This window comes from Hyla sarda, chromosome 2 (genome assembly GCF_029499605.1).
Source record: "Hyla sarda isolate aHylSar1 chromosome 2, aHylSar1.hap1, whole genome shotgun sequence".
In the NCBI taxonomy this organism is placed as follows: domain Eukaryota; kingdom Metazoa; phylum Chordata; class Amphibia; order Anura; family Hylidae; genus Hyla; species Hyla sarda.
In genome coordinates, this window is record NC_079190.1 from 481,008,736 (window position 1) to 481,026,003 (window position 17,268).

Genomic DNA, 17,268 nt, shown 5'->3' on the forward strand with positions numbered 1-17,268 from the left:
TCGTCCATATATTCGCAAATATTCGCGAATTCGAATATGGCCTATGCCGCTCAATACTAATGATGATGAGGGTGTTAATGACGGGGGTCTGGATGATGACAGGGGGGGATGATGTATTTCCCACCCTAGGCTTATACTCGAGTCAATAACTTTTCCTGGGATTTTGGGTTGAAATTAGGGGTCTCGGCTTATACTCGGGTCGGCTTATACTCGAGTATATACGGTAGCTGGGCTGCATGCTGGGAGTTGCAGTTTTGCAACAGCTCGAGGCACCCTGGTTGGGAAACACTGTTGTACAGGTTGAATATTTTTTATTATTATCATTCTTATTATTTATTTATTATTTAATTTTTGTAACTTTTTTTTTTTTAAACAATTTTAACTTTTTTTTGGGGGGGGGCCTTTTCACATCTAGCCACATAAACATAGCTGGTTGAGCTCCTGTAGTTTTGCAACAGCTGGAGGCACTCTGGTTGGGAAATACTCCAGCTGTTGCAAAACAATTTTTATTATTATTTTTCATTATTATTATTATTATTTTTTTTTTATTAATTGTAATATAAAATATAAAATTGTTCATAATTTTATAAAACACATTTAAATGATTTTTATTTCATTATCTTTCCACATCCATCTAAATCAACTTGGCTGGATAAGCTCTTGCCCTTTTTGGTAAACAAGGGCAAGTTGTTTTAGGAGACATCTTACAGTAGAAAGAAGTCTTTCTGGGAAATGTTGTTTTTTCTTTTTACTGATCACCATGAATAATGTGTTCACTGCCCTGTAGCGGTTGTATAGTTTTGGGATACTAAATAGATTATGGTTATTTATAGTTTTGTTATATTTATTTAACCCTTAAGTGACCAACCAAATTTGGGCCTTATTGCCCAGACAGGTTTCCCCACCTATTCGTGTGCCACTATGAAAAACTGGCACTATTGAATATGGGATTAGACAATGTGTTTGCAAAACTCATCAAAAGACTTGAGGGGGGGGGGGGGATGATTTTACCTATTTTTTTTCCCATTACAAAAAAAAAATGGCAGACTTGAATCTGTGCTTAAATAACTATATGTGAAAGTTACACTTGTTCTCCTGTTTTTTCCCCCTGAGGGTACCACAAAAAAAAAAAAAAACTGGCACACTTAACATTTACACAGATTTTGCCCTGACATGACAAATGTAAAATGATGTTGTCATGAAACGGGGGGTAGGACAGGTAGGACAGGTAGAGTGAGCCCTAAGCTGTCCCTATATACACTCTTCCTACCTACTTGCCCAACCGCCCTAAATGGCGGATCGACAACCACATTGCTGGTCCCTGAGCTAAAGTGCAGTGGGCATAAAATAATTATGAACAAAACCAAAGACAGAATATAAATACAACAAACAGGGCAGAATATAGTGTACTAACAAAAAATTTTGAAACCGAAATCCAGATAAACGGCAGATATGAATAAATGAACAAGAATAGGTATGGAGTACACAGCAGAAACCTGGAAATGCAAAGGATGAACAGAAGAACTGAATGTTAAACACTAAACTGATCAGGAACATAGAACACTGTTAACACTGGACAAAGATAATTTACATAAACAGATTAAGTTTAGAGGACTCAGATTAGTGAGTAAGCACAAAGGACACTATAGAGCAATGGTAAAGCACAGAGGAAACACTAGATCAGAGATCATGTACTCTATGATCAGTGCATGTACTATAAACTCTAAAGATCTGCAATCATGAATGCTATAAAAATGGATACACGAAAACCAAACTCCACAACATGGAGGAATTTGGGTCAGGATACTCACAGTGTGAACACAGACAGAGAAACAAGGTTAAGTCAGAACGGACATACAATAATCCTAAGAACAGACAAATGTACTTCAGACTAAAATCTATAATAAACAGGACTATTAACCATGGTTAAAACTCAGAAATATTACAGGATAAATACAAGGTGCATGAGTAAACAGACATGAACAGAGTATCACTAAGGTGCATAATAAAACATAGTCAGAGTAGTTCAATCACCAGCAACAGCAGAGCTAGGGTTTTAAAGCCACACCCGAGCTGCAATAGGATGAGAACCTTAACTCTTCTAAGGCTAGGAAGAATTAGAACAAGAACTGCTCAGACATTGGAGTTGTTTCTAGTGCTGCGGACCCATCTCTATATCTTTCCTTTTTCTTCTATTCTCACATGGTGCTGATGCCATTTTACCATATTAGGCCAAAACAAGCTGGGAAAGTTCACTTTGGTGCGGAACCAAACATTTTGTAAAGTTCGAGACCAACTCGGGTCCGCCGGATTTGGTTTGGTCAACTCTAGACACTGACAGTTCTTGTCTTCTCTGCTCCTGTCAGTGCAGCCACGCGTTTTATGACTTTACTCCCCTGACCTCTAATTTGTGTGACACCTCTGCTCCTGTTAGTGTTGCTGCTCAGACCTTCACATACCGCTGAGCATTGGAGCTGAGTTATAGCAGGTTGGGCAGAAGCAAACCTTAATATGATGAGGAGTCCTCTGTGCCCTTCCTGGCTTAGGGGCCCAATTGCAGCTGCGATCTCTGCAATTCTTATAGCTATGTCACTGACTGAGTGATTAAGTAGTCATAACAATAGTAAAAATATAGTAATAACAGTAGTAGCAATAATAATAATAGTAATACATGCTTAATATGATGAGGAGTCCTCTGTGCCCTCCATAGCTTAGGGGCCCGATTGCAGCTGTGACCTCTGCAATTCCTATAGCTATGTCACTGACTGGGGGGGGGGGGGGGGGGGGGATTGCAGAAGTATCCTCCTTTAAGTTTGCCTCCTTCTCAGCTACCAAATGCTTCTTAAATTACAGATTATCTCAATGTTATGTATTTTCTGTGTTTTAGGGAAGGACAATGTACGGGCCAATGCTATTTATTGGCTTTTTTTTTTTTTTTTTTTTTTTAAAGGCGAAAGTTAGATTCAACAGAACGTTCACACATGTGGCTTTCTTTGTGTTTTTTTTTTATATATATAGCTCTAGGGCAGTGTTTCCAAACCAGGGAGCCTCCAGCTGTTGCAAAACTACAACTCCCAACATGCAGTCCAGCTACTTCTATTGAGGACACATGCACGCTCGGCAGAGCAGATTGTGCACGTGTATGGGTGGATTGGATGAGACAGCGATTGGTCGAACGCTATCATGTGTGTATGGTCAGTTTAAGGAGATGAAAAAGAACTACATGTCATACAGCAGTGTTTCTTAACCAGGGTGCCTCCAGCTGTTGCCAAACTACAACTCCCAGCATGCCCGGACAGCCGAAGGCTGTCCGGGCATGCTTGGAGTTGTAGTTTAGCAACAGCTGGGGGCACCCTGGTTGGGAAACACTGCTGTATGACAGCAGTCTGGTCTGGTCTGGGGTCATAGCTATAGGGGGTGCAGATTTGGGCTTTGACTTAGGACCCAAACCCCTTATCCACTTAAGAAAAAGACATCAGTATAAGTGTCCCATGTTAGGTGGGGGCCCCTTACAAATTCTCCATTTGGAGCTTACATCTCTGTATACCTTTCCTATAACGTTACGTTAATTTGTATGCAATATCCAAGATGAAAGTCACTTTGGCGAACAATCGGTGTCACATTGTCCTGTAGCTACCACCCCCCCTTGCCGCAGTCCCCCCCCCACCCCCCCGTGCATTGTTTGCCATTTGTATCGGCCGCGTCTTTCATATTCCGTATCACGGAGCAGCTCAGCGTAATGCCGCCATTGTTAGTTTAATTAAATCGTATGCGAGACTGGCAGCTTCCAGGAGTGCTACAGTAAATGGCAAAGTAACAGCTTTCCGGGAGCCCCATCTCCTGCCAAATACACTCTGTCTGGGATTAGCGCCGGCCCGGAGAACCTACCACCAAGTTCTTAGTGCCCTCCCACCATCATTAGACCAAACCCGTCGTCATCCTACATTCATTTTTTCCCGTATTCATCTGTCCAACTAATTCCTGCTGCATTCAGCGGGCTTACATCTTAATCTTTTCTGTTACATAGAGAATACATGATGAAAAGCTGCATTTTCTGGGTACATGCACACATTTGGAGCGGATGAACCATATGTGAACTGACACACAATGCTGAATGGAGAGCTGAATGGCGTCCGGTGCTAAAAACAGTGCAGGCCCGGGGAACAAAAACCAATGAACAAGGCCCCAGCGCTTGGACCCGTCCTCGCTCCAGCACCAGGGGATTCTTCACTACAACATGGGTATAATTTCACTGTTTTCAGTCACACAAGCTGTGGGAAAGGAGTCACCATCTGATGTTTGATTGTCCGGGGTATGTTTTTGGCAGCGGCCTTGTATTCCAGCATCGAAGAGAGAAAAGATTAAAAAAAAAAAAGAGAAAAGAAAAGGGGAATATGAAGAAAGGAAAAGCTACTCCGGTCGGCCTGAATCCAGCGTCTGCCAGGGAGGCACATTTAACAAGGCGGCTGAGATGACACAAGTGTCCTTTCCAATGATTAAGGGCCGAGCATAGAAAATACATTGAAAATGCTCCGAGCAGTCTAGTGCAAAAGGTTTCTTTAATCCCTGCACACCACACTATTGAGGACAGGCTTAATAAAACAAATGGATGAGATGGATATATAGAGAGAATACACATATAGAAAATAAAAAAAAATAAAAAATAACATACAAATAAAACAAAAAGAAATTTAGATAACTCTATAAGCCATATTTTATTTTCTATTACATATCATGTATCCATGGCATATCAATGTATTTGGGCTCAGATACTATTGAGGACATGCATAATAAAAGCATAAATGAGGTGGATATATAAAGAACACCAAATACATTGATATGTAATAGAAAAAAAATACAAAAAAGCTAAAAAGCTACAAACAAAACAAAAAGAAATTTAGATAACTCTATAAGCCATATGTTTTTTTTCTATTACATCTCATGTATCCATGTCATATCAATGTATTTGGGCTCAGATACTAAGGACATGCATAATAAAAGCATAAATGAGGTGGATATATAAAGAAAACCAAATACATTGATATGTAATAGAAAAAAAATACAAAAAAGCTAAAAAGCTACAAACAAAACAAAAAGAAATTTAATTAACGTGATAAGCCATATTTGTTTTCTATTACATATCACTCATTTAAAAAAAAAATCTATGTATTTGGGCTCGGATACTATGGAGGACAAGCATAATAAAACTGTGGATAAGGTGGATATATAGAGAAGACAAATACATTGATATGTAACAGAAAAAAAATACTAAAAAGCTTCAAACAAAACAAAAAGAAATGTAGATAAGTCTATAAGCCATTTTATTTTTCCATTACATATCACCCAATAAAAAAAAAAAAATCTATGTATTTGGGCTCGGATATTATGGAGGACACCCATAATAAAACCATGGATAAGGTGGAAAGATAAAAAAGATGAAATACATTGATATGTAATAGAAAAAAAGGTACAAAGAAAGCTACAAACAAAACAAAAAGAAATCTAGATAACTCTATAAGCCATATTTTTTTTTTTCATTAAATATCGCTCAATAAAAAAAATCTTTGTATTTGGGCTGGGATACTATGGAGGACAAGCATAATAAAACTATGGATAGACAATACATAACAACTACAATAAAAAAAAAAAGAAATTTAGATAACTCTATAAGCCATATTTTTTTTTCTATTACTTCTCAATAATTAAAAAAAAAAAAAAATCTGTGTATTTAGGCTTGAATACTATGGAGGACACATAATAAAATGGATGGATGGAGATGTTTATATATAGAGAATGCATAGTATACAAATAGAAGGTTGCAGTAGGACTCATGGTAAGAAAATGGAGACTCTTAGCACACTTTTACATCAAAAAGAGATATATATGTGTATATATATATTCAAAAAAAGCTGCAAATAAAACAAAAACAAAACAAAAAAATTTAGATAACTATAAGCCGTATTTTTTTTTTATTACTTATCACTCATTTAAAAATATCAATCATTTGGGCTTGGATAATATGGAGGACACACATTAAAAAACTATGGATGAAATAGATGTATAGAGAATACCAAATACATAAGAAAAATTATTTAAATAAATGATATGTAATAGCAAAAAAAATACAATGAAGCTACAAACAAAACAAAAACAAAAAGAAATTTAGATAACCCTATAAGATGTATTTTTTATTCAAAAAATAATGCCGTAAAATAGAGCTCAAATTCTGGACATACTGTTGCTAAATAATGCGCATGTGTGTGTGTATTTTAACGGTCATTAAACTAGAGATCATTTTAATGATTTGCAGACGTTAGTAAAAAAAAAAATGGTTAGGATAACAAAATCCAACTGTAAAGCTAAAGAAAACTGTGAAAATGTGGGAAAAAACTGTGAAAAAAAAAATTATAAATGTGAAATTAGCTGCGGCAATTTCAACAACTTAGCTGCCAAATTTTTTACATCTACAAATTCAACCCGAAATGCACAATGTGGTCCCAGCCTGAGGAAATGTTCAGGCTGCAAAAAAAAAATGTGGCTGTAGTTTCAGCCATTTTTTTTTTTTTTTTTGCCATTATCAACAAAAAACACAAGATTTGTTAATTGCGACCGAAAATACAGCCGTGAAAAAAATATGACCATCATTTTATATGCAGTGTGAATATATCCTAAAGCTAAAAACAGCGGTTTTGTATAAAAAAAATACAAAAAAATGTCACACCCCCTCCCATAGACTTGCATTGCGGGGGTGGGGTGTGATATCACACGGGGCGGGGTCATGACATCACGATACTCCGGCCCTGTAGTCGTGACCCGGCAGACTCCTAGGCTACATCGATGCGTGCAGCTCCCAGAGGTGGGTGCTGTATGCGAGATAGCGGGGGTCCCCAGCGCCGGGTAGCCCGCAATCAGACATCTTATCCCCTATCCTTTGGATAGGGGATAAGACGTCTTAGGGCCGGAGTACCCCTTTAAATGATCAATGTAGTAAACCTAAATATTTTTACAATAGCGAGGTAGAAACAGACAGTCTGGCACTGCTGCTTCGCACACCTGAGGACTTCCTTATAACCTGACACACTATAGCAGCATCCAGATACATATGAAAGCGGTGGTGGTGCGGAGCTTGCATGAGAGCTATTTGTGCAATAACGAATCCAAACGAAAGAAAATAACTCAGGCGCACTCACCACTTATGTTGCTTCTCCGATGATCTTTATTTCGTGTCACATAGAGGAGGTGCAGGTAGGTAATCAGGGCTACGGACTCGTCTCGCCCTACAAGCGCTTCATAAGGCCCTTATGAAGTGCTTGTAGTGCGAGATGGGTCTGTAGCCCTGATTGACCTCCCCTGTGTTACCTACCTGCACCTCCTCTATGTGACATGAAATAAAGATCATCAAAGAAGCAACATAAGTGGTGAGTGCACTTGAGTTATTTTCTTTTGTTCGGATTTACTAAATATTTTTACAATTTTTCATCCCTGGATGTTTCTATTTTCTATGAGTTGTGTTTCCAACACATTAGTTTAAAGGGGTTATCCACCATAAGGTGATTTTAGTATATACCTGGCAGACAGTAATGGACATGTTTAGGAAGGATCTGCGCTTGTCTTGGGGCTAAATGGCTATGTTGTGAGATTACCATAACATTGTGGCTAGCTTTTTGTGAACTGGTATTTCCTTTTTGAATTTTCTTTTTTGCTTACAAATCCCACATTTCCATTTTCCTCCCTCCCACACATCAGCCACCCCACCCATTGAAATGTAAATGAGCTGCATCCATTAAAAAGACCTGTGGTTTGCAATCAGGGTGCCTACAGCTGTTGCATTAGTTGCAGATTGATCTCTCTCCCATCAAGCGATCCCTCCACCCATTGAAGCAGACAGGCTCCCTGTCATCAGCTGACTAGTGAGGTCTCGGCCGCATTGCAACCTGGGAAAAATCTGAGACAACAGTCGTTTTGTATGCTGGTAAAAATTAATATTGGGGTAAAAATCACATAAGAATTGTGAGAAAACCGTCACACACAGGTACAGACACTATATTATGAACTACACTAACTTTACAGCCCCTGTAGCATAGTCAAATAAAAAAGAATCCTGAAATAGCCCTTCAATTATTGAAAAAAAATATTTCTACGTTTTAATTTTTTTGGGTGAGTGTGAAAGATTGACTTACATATGTAGAATATTAAGGTTGGAATAAATGTATAAACAAGCTGGAAGACAAATACAATGGATTAGAATCCTTTTACAATCTAAGATAAATGCTTAAAGGGGTCATCTGAAGTTAGAAAAAAAAAAGGACTGCTCTTTTCCAAGAAACAATCCCAATCTTATCCGGTGAGCTGGTTCTTGTATTGCAGCTAGGCTACTATAAGTCCTGAGTACACTTTGCAATACCAAACATAACCTGTCAACAAGAGTGGAGCTGATACTGGAATAATTTACACTTTTTTTTAAATCTCAAAGATCCATAAAAGGGGTACTCCGGAGTAACAATTGTTTCCAAAACAAGTGTTGCCAGAAAGTTATACAGATTTGTAAATCACTTCTATTAAAAAGCCTTAAGCCTTCCAATACTTATCAGCTGCTGTATGCTCCAAAGGAAGTTGTGTAGTTCTTTCCAGTCTGACCACAGTGCTCTCTACTTACACCTCTGTCCATGTCAGGAACTGACCAGAGCAGGAGCAAATCCCCATAGCAAACTTTTCCACTATGAACAGTTCCTGACATGAACAGAGGTGGCAGCAGAGAGCACTATAGTCAGACTGGAAACTTGAAACAACTTCTTTTTGAGCATACAGCAGCTGATAAGTACTGGAAGAATTACAATTTTTATATGGAAGTAACTTAAAAATCTGTTTAACTTTCTGGCACTAGTCGATATGGAATATATATAATATATATATATATATATATATTATTATTACAGAGTACCTATTTTAAAGTGTACCTGTCATACTGCCAAAAAAAAAGTGATATGTCACTCGGTACCTAATCCTGATAATGAACATGTAATTATTATGTGTTTAGGACCTATATTTCAATAACAAATAGCATTTATATGTTGCTCACTTGCTTTGTCTTCTTGCCTTGTGGAGGGGGCTTGTCCATCTCTCTCCCTCACTGTGGATGACTCATCTGCTCTGAGTCTGGGAGCAGCCTGGCAGTCTGCAAATCACTGCACACTGTAACCCTTTCCTCTCTGTTTTCATGCTGCACATGTTACACAGAGAGGAAGAGTTTGCCTACAGTATTCCTAAGACATTATGGTGAGTTTATAACAATATAAAGTGTGTAAATATAAAAATAGATCTTTCTAGATTAGTGAAAGAATTTTAGTGATAAAAGCGCAGTAGTTTTTATGCATACATTTTCTATCTGTTCCTAGTAAAGCTGGATGCTGATCAACATATGTGTGTCATTCAGCTTTCACAAACTTCTCTCTGATCAGCTTCTTTGTCATTCAGGAGTCAGATAAAGCTTTGGATGTTCATGCTTGCTGGGAGTTGTAGTTTTGCAACTGGAGCAGGAGCTGCAGTGTGTAAAGCGCTGTGTTAGAACAGTGTTGCCTTTAGCTGTTGCAAAACTACAAATCCCATCATGGGAGTTGTAGTTTAGGAACAGCTGAAGGCTGTAGTGGTGCAATGATGATCTCCTATACTGGATACCAACACACTTTACGGCCGGTATCCAGTATGCTGCAAAATACAGAGTAGTCTGTCTGCATAAAGATACATGACCCCTAGAGGCGGCTATTTTAATTTATTTTTTATTTATTTTTAGTAAAATTGCATTTTTTTTTTAAATAAATGTATATTTAAAAAGTGCTCTTATCAGTAGTGCTACAAAATATATAAAGTTTTTCATTATGACAGTGCCTCTTTAAAGGGTTACTCCACTGCTCAGAGTTTGGAACAAACTGTTCTAAACGCTGGAGCCGGTGCCGGGAGCTAGTGATGTCATAGCCCTGCCCCTTCATGGCGACACGTCCGCCCCCTCAATGCAAGTCTATGTGAGGGGGCGTGACAGCCGCCACGCCCCTCCCATAGACTTGCATTGAGGGGGCGGGGCTTGACATCATGAGGGGGCAGGGCTATGATGTCATGAGCTCCCTGCTCCAGTGTTCGGAACAGTTTGTTCCAAACGCTTAGCTGCGGAGTAACGCTTTAAAGGTTTTTTACAGACAACAATGTTATTAGGGAAGAATATACCCATACATCCATATATCTGATACAACATGCCACAATTTATTTTTATAAGGAATGCCTCATGAAAAGTAAACAAAAAAAGTTGCCTGTCCTTGTATGGCGGCACAGAAAGATATAGCAGAGGCACCAAACTCCTCTACATAAGCTCTATTAAAGCCCCATACAAAATGGCACCATATAATGGCCATTGTATGAGCTCCCCATAGATGAAGGAATCTGCCTCTTATACTTCCTCTTCAGCTTATCTCCAGACCCACATCTGTTCACAAATTCTTATCTCCATTTCTATTGTATAGTTGAGCTATTTGAGCTGCTGCTTCAATAGGATAACTGCAGTATATGGTCCCAGGTTATAAGGCCCAGATTTCAGGATGCTTCCCTTATTCCCCTGCTAGGCAATACACTACAACCACGCCCGGCATCCTGGCCTCAACACCGCCACTCCGGTGTTCCTTACTTATGCTTTGACGACATGTACATTGTCCATGTGATGCTGCAGCCAATCACTGGCCTCGGTGCTCACATGTCATACATGCAAGCAGAATGGCTAGTGATTGGCTGCAGGTTCTTATGATCGCTGCAGGCCAATGGGGAACAGTAGTGCTGCAGCTTTGGCGGAATTATATGTCCCAGTACAGGACATGGTCCTGTACTACCCTTAGGCCCTGTCAGGTTGAGACTCTCAGTGACCTTGGGGCTCCCCTGCAAGGCCTCCCCGTGTTGTTCCATAATGTTGTGTATATCGCTTTGATGCCTAGACAGTCTCCTAATGTATAGGTAGTACAAAGGACTATATATAGTCAAGTCCATATAGTCAAGTCCAATCTCAAGTCAAGTTAATTACAAGTATATTGGTCCAGCAAGCTGCAAAGTCCTTCTGGGTTCCTGGCCACCTCTCTGGGATTCTGGCCTTAGCTGTGAAGATAATTCCATCTGTTTTATACTAAGTAAAGCCTCCATTTGACCATAACTGGTTGTGGACTCTCATTTCACTACTAGCAACTGGGATAGTGGAGAAACCGGGCGTGTGATGTTGCGAAACCCTAAAACCACACTGGAATCACGAACACTAGGGGTTAATACCATCTTGCCCCAGGGGTTAATACCATCTGATCCTGCTACCTACACCACTACACCCGTGGTCCCGCCATACACCGATGGTCCACCACATATAAGTAAGTCAAGTTTTTTCGATTTTATTCCAGTTCCAGTATATAGAAGGCTTTGTTACTCAATAAAGGGGTTGTCCAAACATTTAAGGGGTATTCCAACTTAAAACAGTTAAAGAGGTATTCTGGCTTTATACATCTTATCTCCTATCCAAAGGGGATAGGGGATAAGATGTTTGATCGCAGGGACCTTCGGTGTGATCTCGGTACAGCCCTCGGCATTCTGTGCCAGGCGCTGCCTCTGAGACGTGACATCATGGCCATGCCCCCTTGTGACATCACACCACGCCCCCTCCATTCATGTCTATGGGAGGGGGCGTGGCAGCCGTCACGCTCCCTCCCATAGACATGAATGGAGGTTGCATGGCATGATGTTACGAGTGGGTGTGTCCATGATATCACGGTCTCGGAAGCAGTGCCCAGCACAGAATGCCGAGGGCTGCACCGAGATCAAAGGGGTCCCAGCGGCGGGACCCCTGTGATGATACATCTTATCCCCTATCTTTTGGAATACCCCTTTAGAACTCTGGCAAGAAGGTTTTCTTTTCCAGATTCTGGCCATTGTGTGTTATATAAAAAAATATAAACATCTACTTATCTCCAGCACTCCTGCGGTCCCTCCGGTGTCCTGCTCCAGTCCCCCGCAGCGATTGTGTTCCTGCAGCTGCAGTGTGACTGTCGTCTACGGAAGCACTTGGGCCCATTGTGTTATACTGCAGATTAGTAAATCACTGGCCATAGTAATGTTCCACTTCGGCCAGCAATTTGCTGAGCTGCAGTATGACACAATGGGCCCCGTAAACGACAGTCATACTGCAGCTGCAGAAACACGATCGCTGTGGGGGACCCGAGCAGGACACCGTAGGCACCACGAGAGTGCTGGAGATAAGTAGATTTTTTTTATATATATAACGTACAATGGGCAGAATTAGAAAAAAAAAACTCCTGTCAGAGTTCTCCTTTCACACAGGGTAGGGGAGAAGTGTTAGATCAGGATGACCCAACCACTGAAAGCCACAGCAATTTAAAAAATGGGCACCCCAGTTGCACCTCGGAACAGAAAAGCCACTATTCCATTCATTGTCTATGGAGCTATAGAGCAGCGCAACACCATTCCATACTCAGGGTGCCTGTTCTCAAGATCCCGGGGGTCCCTGCGGCCAAACCACACTAATCCTGTATTCTGTAGATAGGGGATAAGCTTTTTTAGTTGGAATACCCCTTTACCGCTTATCCTCTATTCACAGGTGGGACCACCAGCGATCTTGAGAACCGATTCCCGAGTCTTCCATCGGAATAGAGCAGTGGTTGTGTGTACACACTGTGGCTCCATCCAGGATTGTGGAAGTGTGTGCTGGAGACTCGGGACCTACGTTCTCGAGATTGCAAGCAGTCAGTCCACTCCTGAGGAGAGCGTATACGCGTTAAAGGGGTACTCCGGTGGAAAACATTTTTTTTTTTTTGTTTAAATCAGCTGGTGCCAGAAAGTTAAACAGATTTGTAAATGACTTCTATTTAAAAATCTTAATCAACAGTAAGAGCAAATCCCCATAGCAAACCTCTCCTTCTCTGGACAGTTCCTGACATGGACAGAGGTGTCAGCAGCGAGCACTGTGGTCAGACAGAAAATAAATTCTAAAGAAAAGAACTTCCTGTGGAGCATGCAGCAGCTGATAAGTACTGGAGGGATTACGATTTTTAAATAGAAGTCATTTACAAATCTTCTTAACTTTCTGGCACCAGTTGATTAAAAAAAATTTTTTTCCAACAGAGTACCCCTTTAATGGGGAGACAACTCTTGGTGGTTATGATGGATAGGATGGATGTCTGTGGTTGGTTTCAGGAGCGCCAAGAATATCATTGCTATCGTAATGCTGGGTAACATTCTTCCATCACTGGGCATTCCAGCTAAACAAATGTCTTTGCAAAATGCCAATTCCACATTGTTGTGCTTCCATTGGAATCCTCCATAACCACTGCACCTCATACAAAAGAGGAACATGGACAATGGTATCAATATGGATTCTTCGGAATATGCAGCATCTTAAAAGAAACAACATATGCATAGAAACTATAAATAAAAATAAAACCACTTAAGGCTGGGTCCACACTACGTTTTGTCCCATACGGGAGCGCATACGGCAGGAGGGAGCTAAAACCTCGCGCTCCCGTATGTGACCGTATGCGCTCCCGTATGCCATTCACTTCAATGAGCCGGCCGGAGTGAAACGTTCGGTCCGGTCGGCTCATTTTTGCGCCGTATGCGCTTTTACAACCGGACCTAAAACCGTGGTTGACCACAGTTTTAGGTCCGGTTGTAAAAGCGCATACGGCGCAAAAATGAGCCGACCGGACCGAACGTTTCACTCCGGTCGGCTCATTGAAGTGAATGGCATACGGGAGCGCATACGGTTACATACGGGAGCGCAAGCTTTTAGCTCCCTCCTGCCGTATGCGCTCCCGTATGGGACAAAACGTAGTGTGGACCCAGCCTAAGGGAAACTTATCAGTGTCACCGGCACTAACCTGTTGGTACCTGTTGGTGGATGACACTGATTATAACAATACTTACCTACTCCTGATCCATGGTCCCAGGATCAGGGATAGGTAAGTATTGTTATGATCAGTGGCACCTGCACTACCTGTCTGTACACCAACAGATTGGTGCAGGGGACATTGGTGACAGATTCCCTTTAACCTCTTCCTGACATTTGATACAATATTATCCCCTTCCCGCTCTGTGCAGCTGACATGTTCCTGCAACTGGAATAATGTATACCTGCATTCTTACTGCGCTTCGGGACACGGCACAGGAGATCAGTGGCGGGACCCAGCTGTCAATCACCGGGGATCCCGTCACAACTACCGAGAATGCGCCAGTCTCGGCAGTATTAACCCTATTGATGCCATGGTCAGTACAGACAATGGCATTTTAAAGGGGTACTTCGCTGCTCAGCGTTTGGAACAAACTGTTCCGAATGCCGGAGCCGGCCGGGAGCTCTTGACGTCATAGCCCCACCCCCTCATGATGTCACGCCCCGCTCCCTCAATGCAAGTCTATGGGAGGGGGCGTGACGGCTGTCACGCCCCCTCCCATAGACTTGCATTGAGGGACGGGGCGTGGCATCATGAGGGGGTGGGGCTATGACATCATGAGCTCCCGGTGCCGGCTCCAGCATTTGGAACAGTTTCTTCCAAACGCTGAGCAGCAGAGTACCCCTTTAAGGATTGACAGGGGGTGGGGGCTTCCCCTGTTACCCATTGGCGAACAAGCAATGCAATCACAGGCTCCCGATGGTTGCCATGGCAACAGGAAGCCAGCTGCCTCCTGTCTGACAAGTAAGGAAGCCTGTGAGGTCCAGCCATAGACTGAATCTCACAGGTGAACTGTCAGTGCGATACATCTGTACTGCAGCAAAGTATTACAGGTAAAAGGTGTAAAAAAAAATAAAAAAAAATTATTATCAATAAAAGCCCCGTATTATCACAAAAAAAAAACTTTACATAGGTATTGCCATATTCGTAATGACATGTACTATAAAGCAATAATTTTATTTATCTTGCACAGTGAAAACTGTCAAAAAAAAAAAAAAAAAAAATACATGAGTTGCTAATTTTGAAATTTTGGAATTTTTATTCCGCAACGAATCATCTTCATACGCTGAACCTGGAAAAAAACCCTATAAGTCCCAAATCTTGGTGTAAGTCCCAGCAGCGGGATGTGTGAATATTATTCGGCAACATTGTATCCCCATTAAATTAAATCTACTGTGCAATTAGCTTGATTAGCGCGGCGGCGGAAGCCGCGACATATGTGCTCATTAAATCATTTGTCGCCGGATTGTTGAACCAACAGAACAGACACATTTCATTGTACACTGCCATGCCATGCTGACCTCTTCACATGAAAAACAAAACAGCCTGTCTACTGATGTTTCACTGCCAGAGGCTGCCAACGTAGCGGAAAGGAGACATTCATTTTACACAGTCGATTGGGGTTCATTAATAGCCGGTCCTTCTGCTTAACAAATTACTATGAGCCTGAGCCAGTCTTAGATATAAGCGAAGAAGAGATTGGTTTATAAGTAATCAAGGACTACTGGTCCCAGAATACACAAGTCGGCTGCTCAGTATACATTTATGGATTGTTACATATAATCTGCACTATTGCAACAATTGCGCATAAAACCAAAGGTGAAGCAAAAAGTCAATAGTTGATTAACCTTCTAACAACTACCTACTGTCATTTGATGGCAGGTGGCATAGGTCCTCAGTCGCTGAATTTGAGGTTAGAGTTTCTGCTGAAAGAACTGGAATTGTTACCATTGTATGATCAAAGAAGACTTTATGCTGGGTAGGAAATAGCGCACCCTGAGCTTACCCAGAATCCCTTTCTCTCCCTACTTGCATAATCGCCCTAAGTAGCGGTTCTGCAACTGGGTGCCAGTCCCGCCGCTGGACTAAGGGCAGGGGTGAAATGAGTCAAAACAATGAACAGAAATGTATGGAGGTCTGGGAAACAGGATATGAAGGGTAAACAAGCTAACAAACAGACAGGGAGGCAGGATAACATATTACGGCTGTAATGCAAAATAGTAACAAACATATATAAGGGAAACATAGAGGCACGTATATAGCATACAGAGAACGGCCTCAGAACCAAAGCAATAAATGGCAGGGATGAGAATATGAAAAAAAACAGGATACCTGGAGATATAGCGGCAGGTTTACCAGGAATGAACGGAGTGAACAGGTTAACTTAAAGGGGTACTCCACCCCTAGACATCGTATCCCCTATCCAAAGGATAGGGGATAAGATGGCCGAACGAGGATGTCCCGCTGCTGGGGACCCCCACGATATCCCAGCTGCACCGGCTTTCGTTTAGAGCATTGGATGCAGCGCCGGAGGCTCGTGACTTCACAGCCGTCCCCCGCTTGTGATGTCATGGCCAACCCCCCTCAATGCAAGTCTATGGGAGGGGGCAGGATGGCCTCCCATAGACTTGCATTGAGGGGGCATGGCTGTAATGCCACTAGCCTCTGCCCCGCATCGCCAGTCATTCGGAAAGGAGCGAAGTTTGCTCTGTGCACCGGATGTCTGGGGTGCCGCAGCTGAGATCGATAGGGGATAAGATGTCTAGGGGCAGAGTACCCCTTTAAGTTTAGACACTATTCAAATCAAGGTACACTAGAGCCTTGGCAAAAAAAAAAAAAAAAAATGTGAACAGACACAGACAGGGCTAAAACCAGATCAAAGCTGAAATCAAGAGTAAGGCCAGGAGGATGAGGAGGAATGAAATATCCCTCCTCAGCTACTGATAGCTCAGGCCTTTAACTCTTACCTGACCAGAGAGCAACATCCACAGCAGAAGACTCCCGCTTTCACTGCGTCACTGTGTCTCCCGATGATCCTTCGGAGACAGAGAAAACCCTCTGTAGTCAACCCTGCGGACCTGAAAAGGACCCCAGCACTGTCTGTTCAGAAACCTGCTGTTAGGGCACATTAAAGTTCCTGAGTCTTTGCTGAGGTCAGGTCGAGTCCTAGAGTGTGTCCAGAGTCATAGGAGGCCTCAAGTCCAGTCTGCAGCCACAAGCTACAAACCTGCAAGAAAGCCACAGTCACAGTATTGTCAGTCACAAGTCAAGTCAGTCACAGTCATCAATAGTCAAGTCATCGTGGCCTGCACTAAATTGTCCTGTTCTACTACAAGTGCCAGCAAGCCCTTAAGGTCTCTGAAGTCACGGGTCACCTCCTTGGGCCCTGGCTGAACTGTATAGACTTTTCCACCTGTCTAACCTCAGTAAAGCTACCGTTGTCCGTAACTTGCCGTCGGAGTCATTATCGGTTAATGACATCTGCTCCTGGGTTAATTCCATCTGCCCT